This window comes from Pongo abelii, chromosome 3 (assembly GCF_028885655.2).
Source record: "Pongo abelii isolate AG06213 chromosome 3, NHGRI_mPonAbe1-v2.0_pri, whole genome shotgun sequence".
In the NCBI taxonomy this organism is placed as follows: Eukaryota; Metazoa; Chordata; class Mammalia; order Primates; family Hominidae; genus Pongo; species Pongo abelii.
Window position 1 is genome coordinate 58,498,342 of NC_071988.2, and position 14,109 is coordinate 58,512,450.

At 34.9% G+C, this 14,109-nt stretch overlaps 1 long non-coding RNA gene across 1 annotated transcript in view; it reads left to right on the forward strand.

Annotated features, from left to right (window-relative positions):
- The window catches only part of LOC134761273 (uncharacterized), a 195,445-nt gene extending 183,576 nt beyond the window's left edge, over nt 1–11,869 (forward strand). Inside the window, exons 5-6 of the long non-coding RNA XR_010139691.1 lie at nt 9,321–9,413; nt 11,156–11,869. This is a non-coding gene — a long non-coding RNA (uncharacterized LOC134761273). The remainder of the gene's footprint in view (nt 1–9,320; nt 9,414–11,155) is intronic.
- Nucleotides 11,870–14,109: the final 2,240 nt, after the last annotated feature.

Sequence of the window (14,109 nt, forward strand, 5' to 3'; positions counted from 1 at the left end):
AATCTAACAAACTATATACTTCAAATATATGTGGTTGATTGTCAGTTATAACTCAATGAAAGTATAAACCTAATTTATTAGAGAAAAGACTCCATTTGTGGCATGGATCAAATCAGGAATATAACCATCCTACTCATTGCTTAGTGACTCTGAAGGGATGAATCTGTTACTCAGAGTGTCCTTTCAGTTGGGAGTAGGGGAAAAACATACATTGCAGAGAAATTAGACTGCACATGCAAATTTGTCAATGAAGGTTAAGAGGACAAAGAAACAGAACATGGAATAAAACAAGTCTGTATCTAAGACTTTGAAACAACCCTTGGGCTGCAACCTTCCACAAGCCAGCTGCTGGCTGACAAAATATCTTAACTTTTTACCTCTCTGCCCTCCTGCAACCCACCACACACACAAAGATACTCATGAAAGCAAGCCCTTCAATGTCCTCTTTCTTTGTAGTCAACAATGTTATCTTTTAATAATGTTGTGACCATTTAAAATGTCACAAAAAATCTCAACGACAACAAAAGCCAAAAACATAATAGGCTGATGATATGAAATAATGAAGAGTTCGCTGGTTGATGATCTTCATGTAAAGGACAGGCTAGTGAGAACCAGCATCATAGCAAAGAGGATGTACTCGCATATGCTGAATGAAAGAAGTCAAGAAACAAACTATATTTTCTTGGTAAGCCAGTTTGTCAACTGGTTGTTTCTCCTTGCCCATCTTGTCAGTGTAGTAGGAAAAGAATACAGTGGTTCTAAAAGTAAACATTGAGATAAGGCTTATTCTAGAAATCTCAGATATACATTTGCATGTAATTCTGAAGAAAATGAAAATAAAGAAAATTAGAACTAGAGTCCTCTTGTATTTGAACTAACACCCACACCCATTTATTCCCTGTCTATACACCTTGCTACACACAAGCTCATGAGATATGTGAGTAAATTTCTTTCCTCACTTATAAAATATCAACATGTTTTCATTGACATTAAACTACTTTTCATGAATTATACATTAATAGGTATAATACTATATTTATGACTACAATTTAAATGAATAAACATAAACTATGTATTCATAACAAGATACTATACAATATGACCAGTGTTTAAGATTCCTGCTCTGGAATAACACCAACTATTTTGACATGTAGATTCTTACATTTACTAACTATACGGCTTTGGATAAGTCACTTAGCCTTGTAAAGCCTTAAGTGCTCGTATCTATAAAAGCAACACAAAAGTACAGGCACTTGTTGACTTAGGATAGGGTTACATCTCAACAAATCCATTGTAAGTTGGAAATATTCTAAGTCAAAATCATGTAATTCACCTAATCAATGGAACATCATAGTTCACCGAACCCACGTTAAACATTTTCAGAACACTTAAGTCTAGAGCTGGGCAGAATAATCTAACAAAATGCCTACTTTATAATAAAGCATCACATATCTCATATAATTTAGAAAAAAAGTACTAAAAATGAAAAACAGAATGGTTGCATAAGTACTTGAAGTACAGCTTCTACTGCATGTGCATTGCATTTGCACCATGGTAAAGTACGAAAAAAAAATTTTAAGACCAATCATCATAAGTTAGGGACCATCTGTGTTAGGAACCAAATGTAATCAACCTGAGGATTAAATGAAATAACCCATTTTATGGTATCATCCTAATGCCTGGCACATAGTGAGAACCCAAACATGGCCATTACTTTTATTACATGAGAAAACAGTTTCTAAGTTGCTTCTTTAAGTCTCAGAAATGAGATACAATTATCTTTGCCTATGGCCTCCACAAAAAGTAATGGAATTAAAACTTTTGGGAGAATAACACAGTTGGAAATCTCCAGTTCTCCATGATTTTTTTTTCATGAAATGAACTGTGATTTGAAGTTTTCATTTTATATCAATTATTCTGAATCTATAGGAGGGTGAAGAGCTAATTAAATAAGGTTTTCGTTAGAAAAATTTCTCCTTGGCCTAAAGCCAGTAGATCAGAAAAAAAAAAAAAAATGAAGAAGCAAAGAAGAGAAAATAGTCTGGTGCTGATGAATTCTAATGAACATTGAGGGCTCACAGGTCAGGCTGCAATAGCATGGTATGCCATAAATCATTTTCTTTTTTGCTCAATTGAACCTGCAGCAATTGGTGTCTTTTATGCTTTCTTCAAATGTAGACATTTGTAGGTTATGAAATACAGGCAGTAAAAAAAACAGTATCAATTTATATTCTATAATGTGTTGAATAATGATTGATAACAAAGGATATGTAGCCACAGTATAAGTATTTTTTTCCAGAAACACAAGGATAGGTGGTAGAAGCAATATTACAACAGGTGTACATACAAATGAAGGGGAAAGGAAAACAGGTCAGATACAATAGCGTTGTTAGATGTGGTTAATTTGATTCAAGGAATAATGTTTAGGCGAGTTCAAAGGGACTATTTCCGTGTGTTTTCTTAGCTTAATCTTTTAAACATGGTTTTGTAAGGAGAGATTATGTGAATTGCACACTAAGTTGATCTAACATCTGGATCTGGATTAGAGGAAGCTCATGAACTTCAGCAGCTGTCTTTCTGGGTTTTTTTTCTTTTTTCTTTTTTTTTTGAGGCTTATTCAGTTTACTTGACACATCTGCTTCATGTCTTCTGCTCTGCAACCTGGCCCAGAAAGCCAGGAGTATAGTGTGTTAAAAAAGAAATTGCCTGGCAACTCCATTTCAAATAGAGGGAAGCAATCTTTAAAATGAATATTCTGAGGTGTCAGATATAATTCTCCATTTCTGTGAATTGGGAGGTAGTAATAGAGAGAAGTTGTGTTTAAATTAAGAAGAGCAAGATAAGAGGTGGAATCTATCCTTAGGAAGATAGAAAAGTTAATAGACACAGAGCAATTATTTAAGATTAAGAAAACAATTCCATAGATTTATGTTGGTGAAAACAAGCTTCCGTCTAGGACAAGATGCTGATATAAAGATGTAGGTTTATCAGCTAGGCAGATAGGATGTCTGTGCTCTGTTTAAATTTTGTTCACAGCTATCTTCTCAGCAATAAACCTGGGACACCATGGTCCCCATCCCATAACAAACAGCTGATGATTAGCTCTGTGAGTATGCCCAAATTTCCTGTGTAGTCCCTGCTTCTGTTCTCTCCTTCTCTCTTTCATAGAAAAAGAACTATCTTGATTTATTGTCTTTGATTTCCCTCTTCCTGTCATCTCTTCAATATACTATTAGGCCTTTATCCTCAACTTTCCACCTCAAAAAGAGTTTTTGTCAAAGTTATCAATGACCTATACTTTGCTCAATTCCACAATTAAATTTCATTTGACATTTTATTTAACCTTTTAGCAGCATTTGACTACATTTATCTTTTCTTCATCCATAAAATAAAGTCTTTGCTTTCATGGTTTTACATACTTCTATCTTTATTTTTCCTCACCGGCTGCTCCTTACCAGTTCTCTTGCTAGTTCTTTTTCATTTCTTTGACCTCATTTCATTAATGTTGTAGTGCTTTCTGGTTTATTCCTTTGATATCTTTAGTTTTTCAGTCTACTTACTCTCAATGATCTCATCTATTCTTCTGTCTTTCACATTCATATATTGCTATCCAAAGCTACTCTTCTGAAATTCAGAAATAAACATTTATCTCAGTATTTGACATTTCAAGTTGGATATTTAATAGGAACTTCACACGTATTCGGAAGTGAACTCCCCGTCTTCCCCTGCAACTGTGATGTGCTTATATTACTCTCCATCTCAGATAATTATCCTATCTTTTTAGTTATTCAGATCCAATAACTTGTCCTCCTGAACTCCTCTTGTTTGCTCATGGTCTTTGTCCAATTTGTTAGCGTATCCTGCCACTTCCGTATTAAAAATTCCAGCCCAAATATTTCAACAACTGCATTGCTGCTACCCTGTTTTAAGCCACAATTATCATTCATCCTGATCTCAGTAAATGTTTCCCTAACCTGTTTGTGCAGTCTGTTGTCAAAAGTCATTTTTGTCTCATCTAATAGAGTAAGACCTTCCAGAGAATAATGTTTAATACATATTCCCTTGCACTGAGAAAAACCCTAGTACAATGATAAATATGACTCTATGTCATAACTTCTAAAAAGTTTCCTTTTGGATAATTATTACAGGTATTTCTAAATAGCGATTATTCTGAAAGATGAAAAGAAAGCAGCAACAGCGAAAATGTTTAGATAAATATCTGGCTAAACTGATGTCTAATGATAACCATAAGATTAGTATATTCATTTGTGTAATAGATTCTATGGGTGTCCTACCCATATTTCTTTGGGTTTTGCTAGGCTAATCTATGCCAGAAGACTTCCAGTTACTATACATATATTTTTATTTATTTTATTTTTTTAATTTTAGTTTGAGGGCCTTCTCTGGTTGCTGGAACTTGTTCTGCCCGAGTGCCAAGTGTTGAAGATTTAGTGTACCCGACAAGAAGCCGTCAACTAATGACTCTTGGATGTTTGCGTATAAGTGCTCCAGCTATTTTGTCCCTTGACTCTAACTGCTCACGGTGGTTACTTGCCTGAGAACACAAAATTTCAGCTGCCTTCCCTTCCTTATCTCACTTTCTTTTTTTTTCTTTTTTGTTTTTTTGAGATGAAATCTCGCTCTGTCGCCCAGGCTGGAGTGCAGTGGCGATCTCGGCTCACTTACAAGCTCCACCTCCTGGGTTCACGCCATTCTCCTGCCTCAGCCTCCCGAGTAGCTGGGACTACAGGCACCCGCCACCATGCCTGGCTAATTTTTTGTATTTTTAGTAGAGATGGGGTTCCACCGTGTTAGCCAGGATGGTCTCGACCTCCTGACCTCGTGATCCACCCGCCTCAGCCTCCCAAAGTGCTGAGATTACAGCCTTATCTCACTTTCTTACTGCCATTCCAGCATTTGGGAATTAATTCTCAAACATATTATTTACCCTTCAATACTTTTATATTATTATTTTCTATTAAGGGCATATAGGATCAGACATTCTGAGAAGTCTGTTTTATAAACATAATAGTAAAAGTCCAATAAAATGTGGAGTGTATCAGCTAGAATTTTCAAGGATGATCCTAAGTTACTGTATTTTAATGTTAATAATTCTATGTTATTAAATGAAGTGACCATCTGTACACAAATGAGTACATACCAAAAATATCCTACGCAAATATCAGATTAGCAGTAGCAGGAAGGAGATGAATGTTAAAAAAATTAGCAGCCTAACTAATGAGCACACATCAGGCAAGTCTCTTGGATGCTTTTTCCTCTTGTGCTGACCCCTGCTACCTCATTTGTGAAATTCAGTTTAATTATATCATGAAGTGATATGGACATAGGCCAATAAGCCACAAGGGGTAAATATGCACATTAAAGTTTTAACGTGGTTCCATTTTAATTAATTCTTTAAACTTTGCTGAAGTCATTTCATACTACTTCTAAATTTCCACAGGTCTGTCTTAAAATATGCCCATATTTCCTTTTTTATTTCAATTTTACCACAAGTCCACACACATTTCCTTGCCAAGTTTTGGGGTTCTCATTGGGTGACTAATTCCTAGCTATATCAATTATTAATGAAAGATACTTTCCATTGTCAAGTTCTGTTCACTTTAAAAATTTTTTAACCTTAATTGTTTGCCTTGAGACCACCTCAACTCCAAATGATTTTACTGATCAAAAATAAACTGGCATGTCTATACAAACACCGACTAAGGTCATTTTTTTCTAATGAATTTCTTGTAATTACGATAATATTTGAAGAATAAAACACTAATTTCAGGAGGAATATACAGGTATCAGGGGAAATCATATTTGAGTTAGGTAATTCTTTTCTTTTTTTCTCCTTTTAAAGTACCACTGTTGAAACTCTCCACATAGAAAACAGGTCAATCTTGCACTCATCAATTGAACAGGAAAAAGGAGATAATCAGCAAACATTGCATCAATTTAGTTTAATGAAAAACAAATTACAGCATAATGGTTTTAGAGACAGTGTTCTCAATTTGTAAAAACATTCAAAGACTAGTAATTCCCAAGAATTTCAAGGAGAAAGAGAAATCCTAGCATTGACAAAGTGCAGTATACCATAAAAAATATTGTGGCTATAAGATTCATGATGGCCGTGAGGCCCACTCAGACAATTCACAGGGCCTGCACCATGTGTCACTCAGCAGTATGATGCAACCTGGCCAAGGGATTTCCAGGAGAAAAGACCATCTCAGCACAGGCACAACTCTCATAAATCTTAAAAAGAAGCTACTGTTACAAGAATAGCTTAAACTCGACAACTAACCTAAGGTAAGATATAAGAAAGGGGGAAGGATGCCCCAAACTCTGAGAATAGTCTCCAGATAGTCTCCTGGTCACGACACCGGCCTGCTCCTGCACTCCAGCTCATGCCAGCACAGCCAGAATAAACTGCTTGAAGATCATCCAGTGTCTGAAATTCATCTTTGACATTATGAATCAGGCCAAAAGAGAATAGTAAGCCCTGGGGAGTTGAATATCTAGGACCAGTCCAGAGGCCCAAGCACACCAGTTGAAACTATTTTCTACAAAGTATTTTGATTTTAGCGTCAATTGCTCTAGAATAGCATTTCTAGAATAAGACAAATACGTAAATGAGAGTAAATTCAGAATGTTCATATAAAACAAAAATGTATTCTTGAAGAAAGAAAAAAACACTTTTACCTTATTGCAAAATAGCAATGCAGTGAAAAAAGAACAGTTAGAAATAGCACAAAAAACATTCTATGTTAATATTACATGGATTTTAAATTTTATTGGGTTATTGAAAAAGTAATTGCAGATTTTGCCATTACTTTCAATGCTAATAATACCAAACTATTAATTCTAGACTATATATAGAAGTTGAAAATGGAGTAGAGATAAATAAAATCAGAAAAGTTAAATGGAAAGATACGATTTCATCACTACTGTTCCCCCAGTGCATATCATTTTTTTCTAATTCAGAAAGCTTAATGGAGAAATGTTTTATGAGAAACACAGAGAAAATGACTTAGTGGGTGAATTATATTTATTTTACATATGATTTTAAAATTTAAAGTTTGCTTTTTAAACTACATAACATTTTGTATCCCAGGAATAAATTTCCTCTAAAAATTATCTGTAAAATGCTAAAATATGATATAAACACATTTATTTTACAGAGCTTATGTTTTATAAAAAACAATATTTCTTCATCAAATATATTTGTGAAATAGTTACAATAATTCATACCAATTTTCTAATTTTAGAATATTTACGAGTCATCTGTATGCTTTGATATTCGTGATATTTCCCAGAAAGCAACATAGTGGGTAAAATCCTCCATTTTATTAGAGAACTTTTTCCCCTTCTCTAATTCTAGCTGTTACCCAACTACCCAAAGACTTTCACATGAATAGTGTTTAATAAAATGCTATAGGAGTTAAAAACATTGTTGATAGGATGACAGGACCAGGCTAACATCTTTTGAAATATAGAGCACCACCATATGGTGGTGCAGAGAATATATTAAAATTGTAAGAAACCACAAACACAACAGAGTCAACAACATTCTTTGCAAGTGCTGCTTAGAAGTATAGCATGTCATTTCGGAGTGGCAGAGAAGTTATTACCTAATTCTCATCTCTAATTTTGGATATACTTGAAGTAGAGACAGACACTTTACATGCTGGCATTCATTCAAAGAGTAATGTTGATTTTGTAGACAAGTTTATGTCTTAGACTTGTTTACAATGCATGTGTATCAATGTTAATTTCTGAAACATTATCTACTGCTTGGAAATCTAGTAGGATGCACAATAGCTTTATAGTTATGTATGTGTATATTTAGTTATATATGTGTAGAAATATGTTTGTTTAATGTGGTTTTTGCTCAGCAGAAAGTTACCGCTCTCCTATGTACATGTTTTATTTCACATACTGCCTTAAAGTTTTGTCCTGTTATGGAAGGCAGAAGGTGTTCCAATAGTGCTGGACAAATAATGAGAAAACACACCTTTCTACATTAGCTTAACGCACACACACACACACACAAAAAAAAATCCAATATTTTAATCTGTGAGAAGAATCATTAGAAAAGAGGCAACTTGTTTTTTATTCAGTTCCTAGTATTGCTTGCCTTGTAATTAAATTAGAATCAATGAAATACCATATAAAATATTTTTATTCTCATTGACAGATTCCCAGATTCTTGTATTTTCATTCATTAATTACTTCATAAAATAAGCATCTATTGACTATGGCAGAATATTCATGTGAAAATTCTTCATTTGTGTATTCATGAGGTATGAACAGGATATTTCTTACTTATCATGATCTAAGTGGTAGTACCTGATTCAAGTAATATATTGGCAACTAAATATTTCCTAAGATTTCCTGAAATCTAAAAATAGACTCTAACTTTGGGATTTAGGATCACAGATAAATAATTCTTAGCCGGGTGCAGTGGCTCACGCCTGTAATCCCAGCACTTTGGGAGGCCGAGGCAGGTGGATCACGAGGTCAGGAGATCGACATCATCCTGGCTAACACGGTGAAACCACGTCTCTACTAAAAATACAAAAAATTAGCCGGGTGCGGTGGCAGGTGCCTGTAATTCCAGCTACTCGGGAGGCTGAAGCCGGAGAACGGCGTGAACCCGGGAGGTGGAGCTTGCAGTGAGTGAAGATCGTGCCACTGCACTCCAGGCTGGGCGACAGAGCAAGACTCCGTCTCAAAAAATAATAACAAATAATGATAATAATAATAATAATAATAATAATAATTCTTTCACATGGCTTTCTCTGTCAATGAAGCCGTTTTATTGAGCCAATGGCAAACTTCGTGCTTTTTGTCTTACATGAAACAGATCTAACCTCTGGTGACAGGTCTCAGTGTTGACCTTGGTCTCACAATATAAATAAAAATAACATGGATTATATATTTCAAAGAATAATATAAATGATGCTACATCTCCGATCTAACCTTGAAATCTGTTCCTATTTTGCAAGATCAGGTGTAGTTTGTATCTTCTTTCAGGGTAATTTTTTTAAGCTATCGTGTGCCATATGTTATTGTTTCTTAAAGATGTTTTAGAGAGCTCCATCTGGGACATTATTTCATGAGTTTTTAGTTTATAAACCTTGTTTTTTGACAGGGTCTTACTCTGTCACCCAGGCTGGAGTGCAGTGGCACGATTATGGCTCACTGAAGTTTCAAACTCCTGGGCTCAAGTGACCCTCCTGCCTCAGCCTTCTGAGTACCAGGAACACAGGTGCATCTCAACATGCCCAGCTAATATTTTATTTTGTGTTTTATTGTAGAGACAGGGCCTTACTATGTTGCTCAGGCTGCTCTTGAACTCCTGGCCTCAAAAGTTTCTCCCACCTTGACCTCCCAAAGTGCTGAGATTTCAGGTATGAGACACGGTGCCCAACCTAGACATATTTTTGGTTAGAAAAAAATTAAAAATTTACTTTATGCTTCAGATTATAAAAGTAAAAAATTACCTGTCTTTCTGGGTTGCCTATTAAATATTACATTTTTAACACAAAATAATATAAAATTAAGAATATTTAGTGCCCAATTATTTTTAAAAAGGAATGTCTTATATGATCCATATCAAGTCAATTGATAATCGTATTCTAGTTCTAGAGCATTTGATGGGTTTAATAAAAGTGCAATTTTTATGAGTTAGATGCAAAAAATTCACTAGTTTTATGTGATTCAAACTATGCTATATTTTCTCTGACACACCTCATTAGTTACATTTCAAATCAATCTTGGTGTAAAAAGAATGAGAACAATAAACATGATTATAAGTAGGGACAGTTTGTTAAATATGCTTTAATGAGGTCCTATTGTGAGATGTGTCTTGTGTACAAGCAGAAATCAAGACAAGCATACTGAACAAGAAAGGATAATCAAAACCCATGGCTAGTGAGTAGATATATGTTTGAAATTGTTTGGTCTAGGAAGACATGTAAAATACAATTTGGTACATACAGAAAATGTAATTAAATGATAATTGCACTCAAGCACAATGAGTGTGGGATAAACAGCTTGTGAATCAATAAACCATGAGGCAGCAGGCTGAGGTATTTATTGATTTATGATTCATTTAGCTCCCAGTTTACTCCCATTTCTGATTTAATTGGAACTACTGTATTCATTATGAGAGCTAGGTAAAATGATTGCTATCATTTTATATGAGAAAAATATTGTCTGAATTAATATGAACTTTAGGTTTTAGGCTTGATGTGAATATAGTCCTCTGAGGTTTTCCTATATATTTACCAAACAGGTTGGTATATAGAGAACTACAATAAAAAATTTTTTTGTTAATATATTAAAGGAAACTTTAGGACAGCATACACTTCTGATGAATAAAAAATTTGTTGTTTCCTTACCTTAAGACATAAATATTATCTTGTAATGCTCATCTCATCGTGAGCTTTAAATAAAAAGCATTTTTTTGTTTGTTTGTTTCTTTGTTTGTTTGTTTTAAGACGGAGTTTTGCTCTTGTCGCCAGGCTGGAGTGCAATGGCACGATCTCGGCTCACTGCAGCCTCCGCCTCCGGGGTTCAAGTGATTCTCCTGCCTCACCCTCCCAAATAGCTGGGATTACAGGCACCTACTACCAAGCCCGGTTAATTTTTTTTGTATTTTTAGTACAGATGGGGTTTCACCATGTTGGTCAGGCTGGTCTTGAACTCCTGACCTCAGGTGACCCACCTGTCTCGGCCTCCCAAAGTGCTGGGATTATAGGCATGAGCGACTGTGCCCAGCTTCTTCATTTTTACCTAGAGAAATTGCACATTTTAAATAAACAAGACATCCTTATTGTTGTTGGTGCTTGTCTTTATTAATTTTTACGTATTTTTCTTTTATATTTATATTACTAAATTTAAGCACCTTCACAGACAACTCTCAAGTATTCATTCCCCTTTCACTGGTTGCAGGTGGTCCAAAATGCAAAATTTTGCTTTCCCCTCTAGCAATATAAACAAGCAGCAGTATTAACACCTGAATTAGGATGCTTTGGGAGAACCTGTCTCTGAGGCTGTATAGAGTATGCAAAAAGTATAGCCACTAAATACTCACAACTTGTCACTTTTTTTATTAAATAAATATAACTATTATTTTATTTCATCACAGAAAGCTGTCAGTTTACGGAGGATCATACTGGAAAAATACGAAATTTTCTGAGGAGGTCAAGAACTATACAACTTATGGTAGAACTTGCACCTGTTAAATATTTCTCAAACTGAGAGAACAATGAAGCACAAAGGCTCACAAAGAGAATTTTTACAAGTTAATTATCTGCCTTTTCACCCAAATTGTAACCTCTACCTTTCATCATGTTATCGCTTCTTATATAACATTGACAAAATATTGCTATTGAAAAAAGTGATGATTAAGGTCCTAAAGAAAGCATGTGTTATTTATTCTACTCATATGAAAAGCAATGATCTCTATCCCTACATCTGTCAATTCATGAATGTATTCATTCAATGGCTTTGTATCATCAGTATGAGAATATTTCAGCTTCTTCTCTGGATATATTTAAAACCTGGGCTTAAATTCTTTTCTTGCACATACTACTCTAATTTATTTGTCATCAGTCATAACCTCACTGATCATTCAAATACACCTTTATCGGTTTGGATAACCCCCACAAATGTGAAAGGCATCCATCAAAAAGATGTTCCAGCCAGGTGTGGTGGCTTGCACCTATAATCTCAGCTACTAGGAAGGCTGAGATGGGAGGATTGTTTGAGATCAGGAGTTTGAAACCAGTCTGGGCAACATAGGGAGACCCTGTCTCTAAAAAGAATAATTAAAAAAAATAAAATATGTGCTATATTAAATACAGATCCCAATTTAAACACTTAGCAATATATCTCTACACAGTATCTTTCTTGTCACTTTCTAAAATATTTCCTTACTATCTTGCCAACCAAGGAGCATAAAGCTATTTGTATTTAATGCTGTGGAGTCCTCAGCAGAAATACATTCATCTTCCTCCCACTGGGAAGATTTTCCACCAAGGGAATAATTTTTGGTTTCATATCAATAGAGTTTACTATCTAGTGATTTCGCAGAGGTGAAAAGTGGACCCATAGGAGTAGAAGACCTTGTTTCAATGTCTTGCTTTATTATATGCAGTTCCCTGTATAACACTTATAAATAAAATATTGGCTTTTGTTGTTTGGTGTTTTCAAAATTGGTTTTTGAGCCTTGAGCATGGGTTTACACAACATATAACAAAATGCATTACATTTTGGCATGAAATAAATGTTGACTTATGAGCATATGTGGCATGGAGTTTTTATGAACAAATTAGTTTCTCACAATAAAATGTTATTTGAAAAATGATTTGCTTATGTAACCACAGCGGTGACTAAAGTCAACCCATCCCTGATATGAATATGTTTGGCTAAATTGTAAAATTGATGTCTTGCATCAAGATATGGTGTGCTGAAAGAATTCCCGAGTGTCTTATACTTGCATGGTTATCTCTGACTCAGCCACTGCTCCTTCTGAGCAGTGAATCCTCATGAATCCTCTCCTCCCCGACACACTCTGTCCCTCTTCTTCTCTGCATGTTTCAATATAAACCTAAGCCCTTTCTTTGCATCTGTATCCTGAAACAATTGTGTGCACACACACATACACAGCCATTATTTGTTGAAAAATTTATTAATGGCTTAGATAAACAAAATTATGTTTATACCATGGTAGATCAAATATCTACTTCTGAAACAACACAAAATAATAAGCAATATATAAGCTAGCTTTCATCGCCCTTTTCTGAGGATTTCAATACTTAGTTCCTCTTTCAATTTCTGTGCTAAAGAGAAATAAAACAACCAATAAGAAAGTCAGCTAATTTTGTTTTTCAGGGTAATTCATACATGTTCAATTATCATTATATAGTTCACATTTGTGAGACTTACTATAGGTAAAGGAAATCTATAGGATATATGAATCTTGAATTCTGTTGGATATCGGCAAACTTCTCGTTATAGCTGGTAGGACAGGTTGCATTCCCAACAGTGTAAGTGCTTCTGCATCTTTGCATCCCAATACTAATCTCATCTAAAATTCTTATCTTTGTAATGGATGTTGAGTGATACTTTCTTATGACATTGCCTAGTAAGGTAAAGATTTTAGTATGTTTTCTGGTCATTCTTTTTTTCCTCTTCTGTAAATTTCCACTTCACATCATTTGCAAATGTCAAATTAAGTTAGCTTTGTTACTGGCTATGTAAATTTCAAAACTCAAAGAAAATAGACTGTGTTAATATTGGCAATATATTCTCATGGTGGAGGCATTTACTTAAAGGATCCCTCAGCAATTTTTGGTGGAAACTCACAGACTTCTCCAAGAATACCAGATTAGTGATCTAATAATATAACTTTTTAAAATCTATCAGATACTTACAATGTTTTATGCAGATTTTCATCTCAGTTATGAATAAAGATAAACTTGAGGGAATGGGTATATATTTCAAACTGATAACAAAATGAACTCCCTGATGGCAACCCCAATAATACCCTCAGAACACTGAAAGTTCATTTCATTTTACATTAAGCACCCTTATGGGAGGAACTAGGCCTCGATGAAAAATTATATCATGATATGGGTTATTTCTGCAGCTTTCCATAGATATCATTGAAAAATGTAGAACTGAACTCTGTTGAATTGATGCTGACCCATCCTATCCCTGATTCCAAACATACTCACTTGCTTGATAATGTGCTTTGTAATCAATGATGAAAAGTATATTTGTAAGGTATGAGGATTGCCTCTATGTGCAATATCAGTGTAAAAGATAAAACACTTAGGTCTAGAAGAAGGAGAAGCTTCAAAGAGTGTTCTCCCTAGCCTGGCTTATCACTGTGAGAAAAGAGAGTTTATATAAATGGTATGAATGCTAGATATGGGTAAGGGAAAGAAGAGACCCAATGTGGGAGCCAGTCAAGCACTCGCTTAAGAGGGTGAAGCCTGAAGGCCACCTCTTACCTCCTTCGGCTTCTGAAAAGAAGGGAGCTACTTCAGTTAGATGGAAACTATTCATCTTGCTTTATGGTACAACTGAAGTCCA